This window comes from Balaenoptera physalus, assembly GCF_965194825.1.
Source record: "Balaenoptera physalus genome assembly, chromosome: 13".
Lineage (NCBI taxonomy): Eukaryota > Metazoa > Chordata > Mammalia > Artiodactyla > Balaenopteridae > Balaenoptera > Balaenoptera physalus.
In genome coordinates this window covers 91,935,859-91,957,632 of record NC_138892.1, presented here as the reverse complement: position 1 = coordinate 91,957,632, position 21,774 = coordinate 91,935,859, and the positions used below count along the sequence as shown (strand labels likewise).

Here is a 21,774-nt window from a genome sequence, read left to right as displayed (position 1 = left end):
GTGTTATTTTAAATGACATGTATTTGAACTCAAGATAAAGACTGAGAGTTAAACCCTTTTCCATAGTGGTCTGTTTAAAACTGTCATATACATTTAGTACAAATAACTCTGGCAAACAAAATTGCTAGCCTGTGGTTTCTTTTCTTTTAATGGGCTTCTTCTAATGAAGCCCATAGAAGTTTTAGGACTGAGGGAAGTCCTTGGAAGTCCTCAAACAGGATTATTATTATTTTGTTTGAATCAAAAAATAACTTTTGCAATCACAGCTACCTTGAGCACTGATATACCATGAAAATTCAACAAAAAGAGTAGTAATCAATAGATAAATAAGAAAAGCAGAAATAAAGGAGAAGAGGGAACAAAAGAAAGAGAAGATCCACGTTCTTGGAATATTAGGTACTGGGGATGAATTGCTACTCTTGTTCACAGGATCCAGTTGTTGTGGCATTACACTTTTTTTTTTTTTGGCAGTCTAATAATGAAACTGATAACGATAAAAATGACAAATGCTCTGTTGCAAGTTTTGATTTTTTAAAAAAATACGCCAGGTGCATCCCAGTTAACTTGTGTAATTAGGGAAAACGTTCAAATGACCGTATATTAAATCATGTTCAAATGCAGGTTTTAGCTTTCTTTCTCTATACTTGAAAAACCCCAACTCTGAATACATTTCAAGATTTAAAATATGGAGTTCTGTATCATTCTGTCACTTATATTTAATATATAAAACTAGTTCAAAGCAGTTTTTCTTATATAAAATGGATATTTAGTACTGTGTAATTTTTAGACAATTTAATTTCATTAATTACAATCATAGGCTAATCTAATTCATTTGCTCAGTTATAGAACTATGTATGTGCATGTAAAATGATGTCAATTTATTTTAACTTGCGTCATTCATTATTCTGTACAATTATATGGAAACTTGTGGGCCCTAAGACCAAGTTTTAAGATACAGTTTTTATTTACAATTTTAGTTTACAGTATTCTTTATTATATTAGACAAAGCTTTTCTAAAGTAGAAGAGTCAGGCAACCTTTATCTTTTCTGAATTTCTGTTCCTTGATATCCCAATGCATGAAATTTACAGACGTTTGGAAAAAAGGGAGGAATTGGAAGTGTACTTACAATTTATGGCTTTTGCTTGGCAGAATAATTATTGTTCTGTTCTCTGTCATGGAATATATGTGAGAACACTGATAACACTAAACTATACTTTTCCAATAAGACTTTTTTTTTTATATTACTAAATGACTGCTTATTGAAGAAAGGGGAAAACAGAAAAAATAACCTTCTAATATTTGTTTCTTTCTGGTATATTAATGTCAGTCTTGGTCAGCTTAACCTTGAGGAAAAAAAATGTAATTCTTCATGACCATTCTGTCCTATTTTCTTAAAGTATAGAGTGTGGGAAGGGAGAGTCTATCTAGATGTTATCCATGTGCACAGAAAATACAAAAATGTAAAACATTTTAATCACTGTATCTAATTGTAATAGAAAATAAATCACTGAAAGCAACGTGAGAAGTATTTCAAACCCAATCTAAAATAAAGAATGGTAACAAGAAAACAGGAAACTGCCTGGAACAGGATTTAGTAATAATTCAAGATGTGATTTAGGACTCATAGGTCCCAGCTCTGGAATGACTGCCTTTCTCTGCATGTGATTCCAGACCATTTAGTAAGGATTTCTGTGCATTAGTTTTTTATCTTCAAAATGTTCATAGTATAGACTCATTTAATTTCTTTGAGCCCAGGAGAGGTCCAGGGCCCTCCTCAGAACTAATCAATAATTTGTACATATTACTGGAGACAAGTTGATCCTATTTGTCTTACTTACTCATTTGGCTGGGACACAGTGCAATCAGATCTCACGTTATGTTTGACCATATCGGAAAAATGGAACCTTTAGATTTGTAAAGGCCCCTTCATAGTTTCATGCTCTGAGAGATTTTCTTTACATCCTTAAAACTGAAAATTTTAATTGAATAAGTTCTCCCTTCAGGGTGTTTCTTTCCATGGATTCATTATTCCAATAAATATGATATTTAAATTTGCTTGGATATTATTAGCCATAGTTACTCTGATAGTAATCATGACAGAAGCTGCTACAATGTAGAGATTCTGGATCATTAAGAACCAACTATCTGGAAAGATGGGAATTAGCCATCAAAACAGCATAGTTTGCAAGATAATACCCAATTTTCTCTTTCATATTGGCTTTCCAAATCAGTTCTTACTTTATTTTGGCATGTAAAAATAAAGAAAATTTTAAAATTCTATGACAATGCAAAATAAGAGTCCTTAATAAAGACCCTAGCCACATATCCACTGTGAATTGAACCATCACATTTGCCTAGTATATTTTATAGAGTTATCTCCAAGGTATGTAGACTATAAGATTAGTATCCACATGTTTTAGTTACAAGATCCTACCAGATAGGATAATAATATAACTTGAATTCTCTTTAATGTACCTGGTAATTACAATTCTTTATTGGGCACTTACTATAGTTCTTACCATACGGTCTTGAACTAGTATTTTCTTCCCTTAGTAAGTTCAGAACACTTCTAGAGAGATACAAAATTAAGTAACATTGCAAAAGTAAAAAAAAGAAAAGAAAGTTCACTAGGTTTCTTCTATTTTCCCTTATTTATTAAGAAGGTTTCTTTCATCTTAGATCCACATCCCTGATAATAGAACAGACTTCCCTGGACATATTTTTAAGTGTATATTTCTTGATTATTGTTATCTTATAATAACTGATATTGTTTTGCCTTTCTTTGAAATATAAGATATATTCCCATAAAAGTCATATCAAATATTTGAGCTCAATTCTATTTTGGATCCCAACTCACAGAATAACAAGATTTAGAGAGTATGATGTGTCAGATTTCCCTACGAAGATTTGAAGTCAAATTTACAGGAACCCATGTAATAGAACAAATAACATCATCCACATTCTGTTTAGCAGCGGCTTATTATTTAAAAAAGAACATATGTTATGATACTGTTCTTGGGAAACTTAATAAGCTGTCTTTTCCTTATGTGATTCATACACAAATTGTGGATGAAAAATTTGAAACCTCTTTAATCTTCCATTTACTAGCTAGAATAGATTCTTCTAGAATCTAAATATTTTATAGGTATTACATGTAACTTCTCTCATCGTTATGTAGATTTTAAAGTTGTTCCCTTTGTGTGAACTACCTCAGGGAATAAAGACAATGAAAATCACTTTCACCAATAACACCTGATACTCTCTACACTGTAAAATCATCAATAGCGTCTTTTAATCTCCTGATATCAGACTGGCTTTTCCACTTGAGGCAGATAAGTTTTGCTATGGTCCTTTGAAACCAGCAAACTGGTAACCAGAACTGGCATGTTTTTCCCAGTCTGAGAGCTACCATCAGAAGTGAGCTCAAATATCTTTATTGACTTCAAGTCTTCAAAAGTTTAAAAGGTTTTGCTCATCTTTACATACTTATCTGAGAATATTTTTCCCGTCCCCAAATTATGGAGGAAGTCCCAATTTGGATTAATTCTCAAAAAAAATTTAGATAATTTATCCATATTTCCAATTCATAAAAAATCAAGAACAGCCTTCCCTTATTTCCAGATTTCTGTGTCAAGGTTTATCATAGTCAGTTGACCTCATGTGAAGCCATTTAGTTATGCAAGCTTTTCTTTCAGTGTGAATAAATTCTATTTAGAAGTCATTCCATAATATTTGTGTTGAGAATATTATTTTTAAGAAGTGGAGATCAACAAAGGTATCATACAGTTTCTAGGAACAAAGTGGAGTCTGAGAAGTATAAGTACTTTTTTAAAAAACTACAATAAGCTCAAATTGCGAAGATATCCCCTTGATGGTAGTGTCCTTCTGCTTTCACAGTAACACCGTTAAGTTCTCTGTGATTGTGTGATGGTGATATAAGCCCATTAAAAAAAAAGTAATTTCTTTTTCAAGGTACCTCTCTTTTTATGGCGACTAATAAGGATGGTACAATTAAACATGTTAACCGGAGTTCTGAGAAGGAGTGTAGTAAAATGTCTGGTAGTTTTGTGCTTTACTCATCTTGATGACCTTTAATTTCCCGTATGACAAATCATGAGGAAATTCAGAGAAGACAGGAGTCTGTGAGAAAAATCTCAAAATGGAATCCTACACTTATTTCCCAGCAGCATCAATGGCAACAAGGCTTAACATGTGTCACACATTCTTTGTAAATCAGATGTTACTTACACAAGTAGTTCGGGGAAAAAAAATGTGAGAGAAAATGAGACTTCCTTTCTAGTTAGTGTTAAAGGCAGAGTACCAAATCTAAACAAATCAAAGTGAAAAATTTTAAGTAATGTTCAGGACCTATTATGTGTCACTGACAGTTTTGCTTCGATCTTCAGAGTCCATCCATCCTTTCCTTTCCTCCCTCCCTCCATCCCTCCCTCCCTCCCTTCTTTCCTCCTTCCTTCCTTCTTCCCTCCCATTCCTCTTTCTTCCTTTTCTTCCCTTTCTTTCATCAAACATTCTTCAGGTGTCTACCAAATGCCTGATACCAGTATATACAGACAGCAGGACCCAGTTCCTGCCCTCATGAAGCTTACAGTCTAATGTTGGAAATGAACTGGAAATAGATGAAATGACAATACACAATGATAAGAGCTTGTGTGAGGTTGGAGAGATGGAGGGTTCAGGGAGGATGGGGCAGGAGAGGGTGGGACTGTATTCTAGACGGTGGGAATACATTTACGCTTAATTTTTAAGCAGGTGAGTTTTCAGAAAGACCTTTCCTAAACCGTTTTGCTTACTTTTGAAAAGAAAATGTTAGTTTACCCAAAAGGATTTTAGCTACGCTAAAAATAATATTAAATTCTGTGTTTTCAAGATCTGACTAAGCTGCTTGGTTGTAGTTGTTTTATATTCTTCTGTTCAAAATGGCAAGAGTCACTTCTTCCCATCCCAGCTGCCATTTCACAAGACCGCAAGCTCCTTTTCCAGGGACAAACTATCTTGGGTGGGAAAACTTAAGGTTGTTGATTCTGTTCTCTGGGTGAATTAGTGTCCTGTCTCTTTTATGTAACTTGAGAAATGGATTGAATTTCAGCTGCATAAAACTATAATTACATCGTCACTACTTTCATGTTCTGTTATCTCAAATAATTAGGGCTTGGGGGAAAAAAACCTGGGTCCATTCAGTGTGTTCTAAAGAAAATGCCTGCTTAACATCAGTGTGACTACAGAATATGTAAGTTTCTGGAAATGACTGGTTAAAGTTAAATTGCATTTTCTTTTTCTTTTATTTTTTAGTTTTCTTTAAAAATCTTTTATTGGAGTATAGTTGATTTACACTGTTGTGTTAGTTTCTGCTGTACTCAACTTTCTGTACTTTGATTAAACACAGTGAAAGGTGACAAATTTACTAAAAATTTTAACTCTATGAACATAGACACAGTGATGTGAAAAAAATTGAAATTGTTATGTGAGTCATTAAAAAGACCCACAAATGTATGTTGTCCTAGGATTTAAAAAGTTGCTGGAACTTGTTGTATAATCACCTAAATTCTTGATTTTATAGCCTCCTCCCTCAAGTTCATTCTGGGGATGGTGGTTTAGGGACTGGAGACTGGAAAGGGAGATTGAGAGGAAAAGGAAAAGTTTCTCTACTGAATTGTTGTTTTACTCTCCAGTTAATTATTTAAGATGCCTAAGCCTTGCTCTGATATCTTCTTTCATTTGCAGAGGATTTTTTTTTTTCTCCAGTAACTAATATGTTCTTTCTGGATCATGTTGTTTATGATTAATGCCTGAAAACCACACATCACACAATGCCTATTTACACATCTGGGTAGTCTGAGCAGACACTAAGCTGTGCTCTTCCAACGCTGTAGTTCCCCTTTGATCACATTTATGTGACTCCGTGGTCATTATTCTTTCCTGCTCAGGTGAGGTGCCATATGTTTTTTCTTGCTCACTCAGGCGTCCCAGAGCCTAAAAGAACACTTGACAATAATACATTTCTGTTTAATGAATGAATAACTGAAGGAGTGATTGATTGAAGATGTAATGCATAGTCAAAAAAGTGCTCAGGATATATACATGTTCTCAATGCTTGTTCATTCGTTGTCGTGTTATGGGAGACATTGTTTTTGCTTTTTTGTGTATTTGTATGTTTTTTATTTTTTAATTTTAAAAAAAATGTATTGGAGTATAGTTGATCTAAAATGTTGTGTGAGTTTCTGCTGTACAGCAAAGTGAATCAGTTATACCTGTACATATATCCACTCTTTTTTAGATTCTTTTCCCATATAGGTCATTACAGAGTATTAAGAGTTCCCTGTGCTATACAGTAGGTCCTTATTTGTTACCTATTTTATATATAGTGGTGTGTATATGAGACACTGTTTTATATTGTTTTTGCTGCAGTCTAGTGACTTATCCACAGAATCTCAGGTTTTCTATTTTACAAAATTTACTTTGAATAGATTATACTTTTTCTTCAGGGGGATGTTGTTGTTAAAGAGTACGGCAGATTTTCTTCCCTAATATATCCTATTCCCTATGTTTTTCTTACAATCTGACATTGTCATTCCTCCAGTGAGAGTTCTGTATTCCCACCAGTGAATACCAGCTAGACTTAGTGAATTGTTTCTAAGGGATAGCAGTGCTGGAAGTGACCAGGTGACCTCTGGGAGGCTAGGTCATAAAAGGTGAAACAGCTCCCACCTGACTCTCTTCTCCTTCTGTTGAGACACTTGTCCTTGGAACCTAACCACCCTGCTGTGAGAAAGCCCAGGCCATGTGGGCAGGCCATAAGAAAGTGTTCTAGTCAACACTCCTAACTGAGGCTCAGCCCACAGCCAACCATCCACTATCAGACATATGAGTAAAGGTGTCTAGAGATGATTTTAGCTCTTTCAAGCCTTCCAACTGAGGCTCCAGACATCATAGAGCAGAGAAAGGCCATCTTGCTCTAGTCTGTTTGAATTCCATGCCTATATTAAATGGTCATTTTTTGGCCACCACATTTTGGTGCATAATTGTTTTTTGTTTTTTGTTTTTTAATGCAGCCATAGTAACTAGAAGATTTAGCTTTTATTTTTGTTTTATTTATTGAAATTATTTATTGAGATATAATTCACATATCATAAAATGTACATTTCAGTGGTTTTAGTACATTCACAAGGTTGTACAGCCATCACTATGGTCTAGTTCCAAAACATTTTCATCACCCTAGAAAGAAACCCCTTACCTGTTAACAGCCTCTCCCCTTCCCCCTAGACTGTGGCAATCATTAGTCTACTTTCTGCCTCTATGGATTTACCTATTCTGAACATTTCATTTAAATAGAATCATACAATATGTGACCTTTTGTGTCTGGTTTCTTTCACTGAGCATAATGTTTCAAAGTTCATCCATGCTGTAGCATGTATCAGTACTTCATTCCTTTGGATAATATTCTGTTGTATGAATACACCATGTTTTGTTTATATATTCATCAGTTGATTGACATTTGGCTTGTTCCCACTGTTTGGCTATTGGGAATAATGCTGTTATAAATATTCATGTGCAAGAAGTTTTTGCGAGAAAATATGTTTTAAATTCTCTTGGGTATACAGTAGGAATGGTAGCTTTATGTTTAAGTATTTAAGAAGCTGTCAAATTTTTTTCCAAAATGATTGTACTAATTTACATTCTCATCAGCAATGTATGAATTTCTTCACATCTTCACCAATACTTATTTTCTATTATTTTTATTATTATTGCCATCCGAGTATTAAGTGGTGTCTTGTATTTTCTAATCACTTAACGATGCATTTCTCTAATCACTTAATGATGTTCAGCATCTTTTCATGTGCTTATTAGCCATTTGCATGTCTTCTTTTTTTTTTTTTTAATTAATTAATTTATTTATTTTTGGCCGTGTTGGGTCTTTGCCTCTGTGCGAAGGCTTTCTCTACTTGTGGCAAGCGGGGGCCACTCTTCATCGCCGTGCGCGGGCCTCTCACTGTCGCGGCCTCTCTTGTTGCAGAGCACAGGCTCCAGACGCACAGGCTCAGTAGTTGTGGCTCACGGGCTGAGTTGCTCCGCCGCATGCGGGATCCTCCCAGACCAGGGCTCGAATCCGTGTCCCCTGCATTGGCAGGCAGATTCTCAACCACTGCGCCACCCGGGAAGCCCCTGTATGTCTTAAAAGAAATAACTATTTAAATCTTTTGCTCATTTTAAAATTGGGGTATTTGTCTTTTTATTTTGAGTTGTATGTGTATTTATGTATTCTGGGTATTAGACCCTTATTAAGATTTGCTGTGATTTCTCCCATTCTATAGGTTGTCTTTTCACTTTCTCAATAGTGTTTTGTTGCATAAAAGTTTTAAATTTTTGTGAAGTCTGATTTATGTATGTTTTCTTTGTGCTTTAGGTGTCATATCTGAGAAATCACTGCCTAATTCAATATCATAAAGTGTTTCTGCTATGCTTTCTTCTAAACGTTTTATCTCTCACATTTAAGTTTTTGATCCATTCTGAGCTAATTTTTGTATATAGTGTGAGGGAGGAGGTCCAAATTCATTTATTTATTTATTTTTTGCCTGTGGTTATCCACTGTCTCAGCACCATTTGTTAAAAAAACTATACTTTCTCCATTGAATTGTATTGGCACCCTTATTGAAAATCTGTTGACCAGAGATGTTAAGGTTTATTTCTGGACTCTCTGTTCCGTCGATCTATATGTCTATCCTTATGCCAGTACCACACTGTCTTGATTACTGTTGCTTTGTAGTAAGTTTTGCATTTTAAAGTGTAAATTCTCCAACTTTGTTCTTCTTTCTCAAGATTATTTTGGGGAATTCCCTGGTGGTCCAGTGGTTGGGACTCCGCGCTTCCACTGCAGGGGTCCCGGGTTCGATCCCTGGTTGGGGAAGTAAGATCCCGCAAGCGGTGCAGTGTGGCCAAAAAAAAAAAAAAGATTATTATGGCTATTCTGGGACCCTTGCATTTCCTTATAAATTTTAGGATCAGTTTGACAATTTCTGCAAAAAGAGCAGAATTTTGATAAGGATTGCATTGAATCTATAGATAAATTTGGAAAGTATTGCCATCTTAACAATATTGTCTTCCAATCCATACACAGGAATGTCTTTCTTTTCATTCAGGATTTCTATAATATTTTTCAACAACGTTTTGTAGTTTTTAATGTATAAATCTTATACTGCATTAGTTAAATTTCTTCCTGGGTATTTTATTATTTTTGAGGCTATTGTAAGTGGAATTGTTTTATTAATTTCATTTTTGGATAATTCATAGCAGTATATAGAAATGCAAGTATTTTTTTTAAATTGAAGTATAGTTGATTTACAATGTTGTGTTAGTTTCAGGTGTACAGCAAAATGATTCAGTTATATATATGTGTGTATATATATATTCTTTTTCAGATTCTTTTCAATTATAGGTTATTACAAGATATTGAATACAGTAATTTTTATATATTGATCTATAACCTGCAAACTCAGTGAACCTGTTTCATTATCACTAACATTTTTGTGTGTGTGGAGTCCTTAGGATTTATTGATACAAGTGGATGTCATTTGTAAATAGAGATACTTTCACTTCTTTTATTCCAATTTGTATGTCATCAATTTCATTGCCCTGGCTAGAACCTCTAGCACAATGTTGAATAGAAATGGTGAAAGAAGACATCCCTTCTTGATCTTAGGGTGGAAAGGTTTCAGGTTTTCATCATACATGTAATGTTAGATGTAGGTTTTTCATAGACTCCCTTTATCAGGTTGAGGAAGTTCCTTTGTATTCCTAGTTTGTTGACTGCTTATATCATATTGTATTATGTATTATATCATACTATATTATATCAAGGGTGTGGGATTTTGTCCAGTGTTTTTTTGTGTTTATTGAGACAATCAGGTTTTTTTTCTTTTATTCTATTAATATGATGTATTACAGTGATTGATTTTCATATGTTGAAACAATCTTGTATTCCTGGGATAAATACCACTGGGTCATGTGTTATAATCCTTTTTATATGCTGCTGGATTTGGTTTCCTAGTTTTTGTTGAGGATTTTTGTATGTGACATTGGTCTGTAGTTTTCTTTTCTTATAATGTCTTTGTGTGGTTTTGGTATTGGGATGATACTGGCCTCATAGCATGAGTTGGGAATTGTTTCATCCTATTTTTGGAAAGGTTTGAGAAGGATTGGAAAATAACATTTGACTCTAGGTGCTTCAAAGTGTTGCTACAAAAAACAAAACCAAAATGAGACATAAACTGTGTATATTAGTTTCCTGTGGCCGCTGTAACAAATTACTGCCAACTGGGTGGTTTAAAAGAACAAAAATTTTTTCTCTTACAATTCCGCAGATGGGAAGTCTTAAATCAAGCTGCCAGCAGGGCTGCATGCCCTTTGGAGGGCTCTAGGGGAGCATCCATTCTTTGCCTGTTGTAGCTTCTGATGGCTGTCGGTATTCCTTGATTTGTGGTTGCCTCACTCCAATCTTTGCCTCTGTGGTCACATTGCCTCTTCTTTTCGTCTCAGATCTCTCTCTACCTTTCTCCTATAAGGACATTTGTCATTGGATTTAGCAACCGTCTGGATTTTACAGGATGATATCCTCATCTAAAGATCCTTAATTTAATTGTACCTGCAAAGAATCTTCCTCCACATAAGATAACATTCACAGGTTCCGGGAATTAGGACATGGACATATCATTTGGGGGGCCATCATTCAACCCACTATGCTATGTAAGAGCATTTTGTGAACTGTAAAATGATATAAAAATATATATGATATTGTTATAGTATTGGGTTACCCAAAAGATTCGTTCATTTTTTTGGTTAAGATGTTATGGAAAAACCGAACGAACCTTTTGGCCAACCCAATTTTATAAATGTGAATATGCAAATGTGTGGGTTTACTGTTAAAGGAAGATTCCAAAATAATTAGTATGGATAATACTATAAATGTTTCTAAAATTATTCTATTTCTTTTGTGGTTTTTTGTGGGAATTCAATCCAGTGTTTAACTCCTTATTTTCATCTTAGTCAAATAAATTTTTTACTATTCAATTTTTAAAAATTCAAGATCAATACCATTTAGTTATTAAAAAGCCAAGCATTACAGAAGTATATGCAGTAAAAAGAAAATGCACATCCTTTGACAAGCATGCACATTACTTTCTCCACCCTCTTGCCCATGATGGCAGATTCTCAGACCCAACCTCCTTCTAGAGGAAACCAGTTTGGCAAATATTCTTCCAGACGTTCATGACTTTGATATCTATCTATCTCATTCATTTGAAGGATTGTATAGTGTTCCAGAGCATGGGTTTAAACATTTTATTATGATGAACATTTAAATTATATTCGGTAAATAAAATTGATCATCTTTAACATATATATGGTCAATTTTTTTTTTTTTTCCCTTCTGTGATTGGTCTGTTTATGTACTTTGTCCAGTGTTCTACTGGGTTACTTTTTTTTTTCTTATTGATGTCTAGGAATTCTTTGAATTAGAGAAATATAGACTGTTTAAATTCTAATTCTGTCACTATTTCTGCTTGCTGCCTTTCTATTAAATTTGAAAATAAACTTATATGAAAGTAAAAATTTATTAGTGCTTTAAATGTAATATAATTATGACACCTTTAATGAACTACACTCTACTATGTATGTATATCAATACATATTTTGTGGTTGTGATAGATGAAATATCTGAATAGAAGAGTCAATTATTTTAAAATATCTGGATACCTTGATAATTTACATCATCCAGAATAAATAAAAGGGGGCAGTTTGACAAAGTAATTAACATCACTGTCTTTGCTAGCAAATGAACTTGAGTATTCTCCTGAGCTGTGTTATTGTATCTTTCTAAAATTTTTAATTTTTGCCTGTAAAATGGGTGTAATTATCTACTTTAAGAGGTGGTTATGAAGATTATATAAGATAAACCGTGAACAGAATTTTGCACAGTGCACAACACATAGAATTCACATAGTAAATGGTAGATACTGTAATATTCTTATTGGTAAGATTAAATCTGCACATTTGACTATAATTTTCAGTTTCCAAAAAGCAAATTTCACCAATACTAAGTTCTGTCTCCATTTTCTTCATTTAATCTCAGAAAAGGAGATTGATACACCTGAAACTTAAATCTACAAGTTCAGATCAACTCATTTAATCCTCATAATAACCCTCAAATACAATTTAAGTACACCATGACTGTGGCGTACTCAAATTGTATTTGCACGTAAGATGATGAGCCCAAAGAAATACTCGTGTTACTAAGTTGGTACCAAATTCTGTCCGGTCTCCTGCCTTGGTGGTTAGACTAAAGTTGTGATCCAGTACCCAACTGGCTAGGTAACAGCCCCCTAGACACTGCCACAGAGAGCCTAGAAGATTTCAATTCAGTAGAAGGAAGAAGGGCTTGGGAATCTATACTTTTAAAAAGCTCTCTAGCTGATTCTGCTGGGCAGTGGCTTTTGGAAACCATGGTAGTAAAGCAGTTGAAACCTCCTTCCTCCCAGTCTATATTTTCTCTTTTCTGTTGCAGTACCTTACTTTTAAGCTTTATAAGGATTAGCTGGAGGTAACCCAGGAAAGAAAAAAAAGTACTGCAATGGGAAGCAAAGGACAACCAAGAGAGCCAAAGAGAATTTGTTCCTATCTATTTTTTTTTCTTTTCTCTTTAGAATTTCACCCGCTAACAAACTGTGTCCATTAAGTGCTTTTCTGACCCTTGAAAAGATAATACCTTTTTTCTTCTCTTTAGTGGTGGCATGTGTGGAAAGAGGAAAGGGAGAAGAGCTTCAAGTTTGATAAGAAAACTTGGGATCACCTAGTTTAACCATATGTACAGGCTTTGATCCAATTTCAGGAAGATGAAACACAAACTATTAAAGCAAGTGACTAAGGCTGATTTGTTCTAATGCTGCTGCCAGGGATTTAGCATTTGGAACTACTATAGGAACCACACCTATGACCACTGTGGGACAAAAATGTTGGCAGGAGAATGACACTGGAAATTGTGACTGATTAATCAGATAAAGTATATGAGATTATAAAGAGCTTCCTCTGTATCAGGCACTGATGCAAAGACTTTACATGTATTGACTCATTTAATCCTTATAATAACCCTATAAGATAGATTAATTGTATGTCATTTAAAAATCTGTGAAAGCTGTTGGACCTAAAGGAAAACAGATATGTGAAAAGAGTACAGAAGTCCATTAAAATCAAAGTCTTCAGAGTTAAATGGGGAAGACAATTACTTATCCTAAGGACCAAAGAAATGCAAAATCCATTCAAGGAGGTGACAAGGTTCCTAAAGCGACCTAAGGCAGCAGATTTCCCAGGGCACCAGTGAAACCAGGAGGACTGAAATCTCTGTCACAGACTATCATTAGAGCTCACTTTGTTCCAAGGAGACTCTAGTCACTGTTCTGGCCCAAATCTCTGGTTATTATGCATTTTCATTTGGCTGATGCGACAGCACCCCTGCCCTCTACAAACACATCTTGAATTGTTTGGGATGGCATGATACTTCTTTCCTTGAGTTAATATCTTTCAATTCTAAGAAATTTAGAATTCAATTTAGAAATATTTAACAGAATTAAACCTGCAGTGTTAATATGTTTGTGTTAAGAAATCTGTTCATATTTACAGAGATTTAAGATAATTTGGACTTTGAAGTAGTAGATCAGCCTTGGAATTCTCATTTAAAATTTTTATTATGTGTATAAACAGTATTAAAATATTTTTAAAACTCTAATTAGTATATAATACACCATATTTTAATGTTTTGTCATTAGCTTGATAAAAACTACTTAAGCACCTGAGAAGATTCACTAGTCAGGCAAATGAAGTACTTAAAAAAGAAACTGAAAACATTAATTTATAGATGCAGATTTGAACATGTTTAACTAATTAAGTTTTTGAGACCAAATATTGTTTAAATCTCCCCTATAATTGTTAAAATGTGCTAAAATTTTCATAGGATGTCTTGTAAGCTATACTTAAAGCTTAAGGTAGACATGTATTCATAACTTTAATTAAGCAGTAGTGTTCAAAACGAAAGTAAACCTCTGAATAAATTTTCTGTCATAAAAGCTACATTCTTGGGCGTCAGAAAACTCATATTTAACAAAAATAAGAAAGACATAAAACTCTGTTGAAGAATTAAAGCTCCTATCCTCTTTCCCTTGAGAAAATGTTGTAGGAAGAATATATTTTACGTAATCAGTGGAGAATAGCAAATAACTGTCACTGATTCACATGGCAGTTTACAATGGCCACCCTACCTCCTACCTCACTCCCAGATCCAGCTTCAAATGGCAGGGCCTCTAATGTGGTTTCCCCAGAACCCAGAAATCTTATGTGGCTGTCTTTTTTGTTATTGGTCTGCTTGAACTCCATAACTCGGGGCATGCAGGCAACAGAAAGGAAGAAGGAGGGAAGAAGGCCACGCCCACTTACATTACAGAAGATGCCCATCAGACTTTGCTTACATTCCATTAGCCAGTATTAAATCATATGCTACCCCATGTGCAAGAGGAAGCTGCAAAATGTAGTCTTTATTCGGGGCAGCCATGTGCCCAGTTAAAATAGAAAGTTCTGCTATTAAGGTAGAAGGGACCGGATTTGGGGCATAAGAGGCTTTTAGGTTGAGTTCTTAGATGCTCTTCATGGGGACTGTCAAATCTCCTACAGTTTAGGTCAAATTTTGTAGGAAAAAAAGATATACAGCTTTCACAAGATTCCCAAACTCTTTCATGATGAAAAACTGTTTAAGAATCAGTGTCTTACATATAATTTTAAATCGGTATTCAGTTTTAAATAAATATTTTACAAATGTCTATTTTTCATTATGTCTAATGAATTTTGTAACTGTCAATGGTAATATACCCAAGTTCATATTATGTACGCAAGTACTCCATGAACGTTACAAAATAGAGTTTCAAAAAGCTAAAGACTGGGAGGTAAACAAAGATCTTTAAACCTGGGAAGAATATGTAAAGAAAAGATGATTCACACACTTCTTGCTCATCAATTATTATGAGAGTGTGTTTGCTTTTAGTCTCTTACAATTTATACCCTAAGTTGGTTTTTAACTCAATATATTTAGTAAACAAATATAAGCAAATTAGAAGAACAAAGTGTTATTTATTCATCCTTAAAGTCAACAAAATAATGAAAACAGTTAGCAACTCTAATATTTTGTGGCAGAATATAACTGCTATGATCATTTTGGAAGACAGTTTCGCAATATGTAAAACATAGACAAATATTTTGATTAACAGAATTTGTTCTCTGGAAATGATACAAAAGAATTTTAAAAGATAAAAAATATAAAAGAATATATTTATTATAGCATTTTAAAATAGCAGCCAAAAATTGGAAACCACCCAAATATCCAGCTATAAGAGAATAGTTTTGCAAATCCCATACATCAACAAAGAAAACTTATGTAACTGTTCAGAGTGATAATTATGAAGCTTTTATAAATAGCATCAAAAATTACAATGGTATATCAAATTAAAAAGACACAATAGAGAATTATACACAAAAACCTATATAAGCAACAGCTGTATAGTAATATACAAAAGCAAAAAGTTACATTAAAATATAATTTTTTCTATATTTTAACTTATTATTGAAGGAGCTGACCTTTGTAATTGTATTGGATGCAAACATACTTTAAAAATCACTGATGGGAGGTCACTAAAGCACCAGATATGCTTTCAAGGAATCTTACATAATTTCATGTAATAGCTGTACAACTAATGAAAACACCTAAAAGGGAGCATTTGGGCATTCAAAAAAACTAGTTGAGCCAGGTTGGCATAATGCCATTAGGTAAATTAACTTCATTGTTCTACTCTGTGGTAAAAGTCTTAGTCCCGTGATATTCTAGGCAGGTGTTTTAGAATTCACCCATGTATAGAATTATCAGTTTGTACTCTGACCCTCTCCACCCTTCCCATGTGATATTGTGCAAATCAAAAAGTTCATAATAAATACTCTTAGTCTTTTGTTTTTGAAGCCTTTAAATTTAAATTTCTTAAACAGGAGAAAACAAGAAAAACAAAAATACAAGAAAAAAACCTTTTTTCTTGGGTGTATAATAAGAGTAACCCCTCTCATATTCTGCCCTCATTCCTACACACACTTTTACCTCCCATGTTTTTATTGTAGTAAATTGTACATCACATGAAATTGACCATCTTAACCATTTGAAGTGTACAGTCCGGTGGTATTAAATATATTCATTCCTACACACACTTTTAAAGATTTTCTATGACCTTAATATGTACTTTGTTAATTCACTCAGCAATTGGTTAAACTAGAGGAAGGTGTTATAAGGCTTGAATCTGTAAGTTTCCAGATGTTGAAACGGTATTTATCTCTTTTGATGTTGAGAACTTGTCAACTTCTCAGGAAGATTTCTCTGACTCCTCATCAAAACTACTAGGCAAATCCTCCAAGAGCAGTCTCATTCTGCTTCAACTGACTCTTTCTAGAAGAGCAAAGGCAGAGGTGAACCTTTCTCAGTCAAGTCATTAAGTGCCTTCCATGCACCAAACATTGTCTTAGAAGCATTTGTACACAAAACCCTTACTATAGCAACAATCCGCTGATGTAGGTGGCATTATTCACATGTTACAGATGAGGAAACTGAAGTTCTGCAATTTTAAGAGGCTTGGCCAGGATGTGGAGGAACTAGGATTTCAATCCAAAACTTTGCTCTCCAGGCCCACTGATGGTGCTACCCACCACAGCTACCCTCTCAGATTCTTGCAGTCTCTTCCAAGCAAATCCAGATGCAGAGAGCACACAGGCTGACTCCCAAAATGCTGCACACAGGAGAATGTTCCAGATACAACTTTTTTTTTTTTTCTCACCACTTTTAACTCTTTGGCGTTCATCACTTAAAAATGACAACCCCTGAAGGTGGAGGTGGATTACATCTTAATTGTTATATTCTAAGAATAATTCCTTTCTGGATCATACTTTGGGCTCTAGTAGATTTTTCCCTTGTGTGATTGTATCTGCTAAACTAGGACATGAGGAGCAAATCTGCAGGAAATAGGTTATAGGTATAGTATATATTGATCTTGGATGTTTATACCTGTACTGATATCAATATAGATATATAGAGAGAGATTATACAGAGTATATATACAGAGGTCTAGTACTGACACAAGGGCTGAGGTGCCCACCCTTTAGACTACAATTCCTCAGATTCTAGAAAGACCAGTCTTAGGACTATAAGAATTCTTCAGGATCTTAAGTTAGTTGAAGAGAGGTTAGAGTTTGAAATAGCTCTGTGTGTGTGTATATAAATATATACATATACAATTGACCCTTGAACAACAGAGGTTTAAACTGAGCAGGCCCGTTTATAGGCGGATCTTTTCCAATAGTAAATACTACAGTGTTACAATGATATGAGGTTGTTTGAATCCCCAGATGTGAAACCTGAGATACAGAGGAACCACGTATACTGAGAGTAGACTATAATTTATAAGTGGATTTTCAACTTGGCAGTGGGTGGGAGCCCCTGATGCCTGTGTTATTCAAGGGTCGACTGTATACAGCTTTGCAGGCCGGGACCTTAGGATATAAACTCTTCAGAATAACTGACTCTTCCAGTTAGCTAAGGGGTGGATTCTTTTTTAAAAACAACTTTTCCTTTTTCTCTTTTTAATGTTTTGGACAAAAATCTAAAACATACTGCATATTTGCTGCTGCTGTTTTAGGCTCACATTTTTCGGTGATGGTGATTTGTCTGTCACTGAGTTAAGCACACCACTTGTGCTGTCATTTAATCCCCACTCCCAATTTATGAGGTAGGTACTATCACCATCGTTTTACCAAAGAGCCTGAGGTTTGAAGAAGACCAAGCCTGAGGAACTTGGTCAAGTTTTCATAACTAGGAAGGAGTGAAGCCAGGATTGAAACTGGTCCTCTGACCACCTTACCCCCAAACTTGTTTAATCACATCAGTATATTGTCTCTCTGAATAATTTAAGTCTTCATGGTGATTCTACCTTCTAAAATTAAATGTCGAGTTGACCTGCATCATAATAGAGTGGGACCATCTGGGCTCAAGACCACAATACTACAACAATATATATTACAATATATACATTGTAATTTATACTCTTTTTTCTTTTTTTTATTGAAGTATAGTTGATTTACAGTGTTGTGTTAATTTCTGCTGTACAGCAAAGTGATTAGTTATACATATATATAATACATATATATATTCTTTTCCATTATGGTTTATTACAGGGTATTGAATATAGTTCCCTGTGCTCTACAGTAGGACCTTGTTGTTTATCTATTTTATATACAGTAGTTTGTATCTGCCAATCCCAAAGTAATATTGTACTCTTGAGACACTGAAGATAGGTACAAATAGTCACCGTTTGTATCTGCATTCAGTGCCCCAAGACTACAATGCTCTTTGAGTTCATGACACTTAAATTTTTCTTTTCTATGCCCTCTTTTGCTGAGCACGTAGCCTTTTGTGGTCAAAAGCATGTGGTTTGCAGAGTTAGAGAGATGTATTCAGTTCTAGCTCTGACACACACTAGCAGTGTGGTCTCACTTTCTTCATCTGTAAAATGGGTGTAGTATTGCCTACACTGAAGAGAATGAAAAGAGACAATGTAGCTAAGTGTCTGCCACACTGACTGGCGAGCAGCAAGTTCTCAACCAATAGCACGCTATTATTATAGCCTATCACTGCTGTCAGGTGGCTAACCATCATTTCTCACTGCTCTCAGTGTTCCTGTTATATCTGGCTCTTTCACTAATTTGTAGAGTCTAATCTGCTGGGGCTGAGAAAACAGTTCCTGTATTGGTAACATAGCAGAATGGACTTGTGCAAGATATTGGCGCTGAGATGAAGGTACAAAGTCAAGCCAGGAACAAAACAGGGGTGGAAATGCTAAGAAAACATGGACAACATTCCAAAGCACAGCCCATGCAGTTGAAACAGAATCAGGGACGTGACTGGGGCCAGACACTGGGGTAGCGCAGAGATACCAGTGGGAGAGCCAAAGTCCACGGCTCAGTCTGGGGTTACGAGCTGACGGGAGCCAAGCTGAAGATAAAGCACAGAGGCGTGGGGCAGGCAGGCCTGACTGGGAGTACTTCTTGTAGCCAGCAGCGTGTGCTAATGTTCCTTTTGGAGGCCTGGAGCTTTTCCACAAGTATACTTTGATTTTTTTTATAGGTGCAACTCTCCAAGACGAGCATCGCTTAATCAGAATATAAACTTTTTAGATCTGAAGTTAAGGTGCAGAGACACTGAGTCAAGATTGAGGGAATATTTCTTTAAATAAGATAAATAAAAAGGAATTTTAATGTGTCCATTTTGTTTGACTGACTTTGATCTCTTTTATTTATCAGTAGGGTTTTTTTTAAATTGAAGTATAGTTATTTATAATGTGTTAGTTTCAGGTGTACAGCAAAGTGATTCAAATATATATGTGTATATATATATATTTTTCAGATTCTTTCCCTTATAGGTTATTACAAAATACTGAGTATAGTTCCCTGTGCTATACAGTAGGTCCTTGCTGGTTATCTATTTTATATATACTAGTGTGTATATGTTGATCTCAAACTCCTGATTTATCCCTCCCGCCACTTTCCCCTTTGGTAACCATAAGTTTGTTTTCTATGTCTGTGGGTGTATTTCTGTTTTATATATAAGTTCATTTGTATCATTTTTAAAAATTAGATTCTACATATAAGTGATGTCATATGATATTTGTCTTTCTCTGTCTGGCTTACTTCACTTACTATGACAATCTCTAGGTCTAACCATGTTGCTGCAAATGGCATTATTTCTTTCTTTTTTATGACTAATATTCCATTGTATATGTATACCATATCTTCTTTATCCATTCAGTGGACATTTAAGTTGCTTCCATGTCTTGGCTATTATAAATAGTGCTGCAGTGAACACTGGGGTTCATATATCTTTTCAAATTATGGTTTTCTCTGGATATATGCCCAGCTTTTTAACTAAGTCACAGACAAATGAATTTTCTTGCTCACATGATGTATAAATAGGGTTGCCAGTAAAATAAGGATGCCCAGATAAATCTGAATTTAAGAAAAATAATGGATAAAATTTTTAGAATAAGTTTGTTCCAAATATTGCATGGGATGTATTTATGCTAAGAAATTATCCATTATTAATGTGAAATTAAAATTTAACTGGGTATCTTGTTGTTGTTGTTGTTGTTTTTTTGCTTTTTCTCATTCTGGAAACTATATATGACTGACTATAATAACATGAATAGTAGTTAAAAATTATTGAACACTTCCAGGAACAGTGATATATTTTAATGGGCATTATTTTACTTCTTACAACTGGTAAATGAGGTACAACTGTTGTTCTCATTTTACCAGTCATGAAACTGGGGCTTGAAAGATTCTTTTCTAATAGTTTGCAAATGGCAGAACTAGAATTCAAACTCAGATCTGTCTGACCCTAGAGCCTTAAATAACAAACACACTCTTTTATTTAAATCTACACATAGAATCTGAGTCTGTGGCTGAGAAGGTAAATACATGTGTACTGGCTTTCTGTGACATTTGGATATTTGGATTCTGGCTACAGTCGTCATTCATTATACCTGGTGAGGTACTCACAAAATGCCGCCGTTTTACCTCTCTGTATGTTTTCTTTGATCAAAAAGAGAAGACCCATTTCTTATTGCCCAAGTTCAGACAGGTATGTTACTGGGTTTTCTTAGCAGATGCTCATTTTCCTGTGCAGTTTGAGGCTGTGTCCAAGTGACTCAAAGGAAGCCTTCCAACCACTCTGGGTTGATGAGTCCCTGCAATACTTCATAACAACAATCTCACTTTCTTATTCATTTTGGTTAATAACCAAGCCTGGGGAACTCTGCTGGGCAAACATCGGTTTAACGTGGCTAGATTGGCCACTTTCCAGGAGCTAATTGTTGGCAATTCTCCCTTGCTATTAAATATTAATTATTGCAAGTAGGTGAAGCTAATAAAACCACTTAAGAAAATGGATGTCATGTTATCACACCTAATGATGGATGTATAAAGCTGTGTTGGTGCCCAGCCTTCCGTGTGTTTTAGGAGTTGGGGATTTTGGCCTATTTAGCACAACTAACCTCTTTTAAATAGTTCTTTAATCACTGGAAACCAAACTGCTACCATATAAGTTGGAAAACTCCATTGAATGATTTCTAGAGGACGTATCATCAAGGACCAGAATTGAAAAACTACAATTTACACCCCCTGTCAGCTCTTCTGTTGTTATTAACTTCTATTGGCAAAACAGGCTGGAGACATTTAATATTAAAGTGACTAAGGCAATCATATAAAAGGCTTTCAAATAATGCCCAGCAAATGTATTCTTTATTGCATTTAACAGTAAGGATTTAAGGCAATTCAGGAGCTCATTATCATTAAGTAAGAGATCATTATCTCAGGAGATACTATAGAGAAACATTAGTTTTAAATTATTTTTTTAAAAAAGAAGTTGTATTAGCTAATTCCTCAAAAAACAAAAGCAGTGGAAAAACTTAATCCATTAAAAAAAGGTTCATTCTTTTTTTGTATACATGATATATTCATACTCATTCGTGTCCTTTTATGCAAAAGGCCATCAGTATTCCAGTTATCATTTTATTGCCATTTGCCTCTTTAAATAGACCACAAGAAAAAAAAATCAGAATTTTATCTCTTGAGTTCT

General features: G+C 34.7%; 3 long non-coding RNA genes across 3 annotated transcripts in view; 1 reads left to right on the top strand and 2 right to left on the bottom strand.

The window, feature by feature from the left end:
• LOC309641249 overlaps positions 1-21,774 on the top strand; it is a 314,747-nt gene that overhangs the window by 175,842 nt on the left and 117,131 nt on the right. The window lies entirely within an intron of this gene.
• LOC309641246 overlaps positions 1-21,774 on the bottom strand; it is a 265,172-nt gene that overhangs the window by 135,327 nt on the left and 108,071 nt on the right. The window lies entirely within an intron of this gene.
• Positions 8,272-21,774, bottom strand: part of LOC309641248 — a 30,207-nt gene continuing 16,704 nt past the window's right edge. Inside the window, exon 2 of the long non-coding RNA XR_014252578.1 lies at positions 8,272-16,539. This is a non-coding gene — a long non-coding RNA (uncharacterized lncRNA). The remainder of the gene's footprint in view (positions 16,540-21,774) is intronic.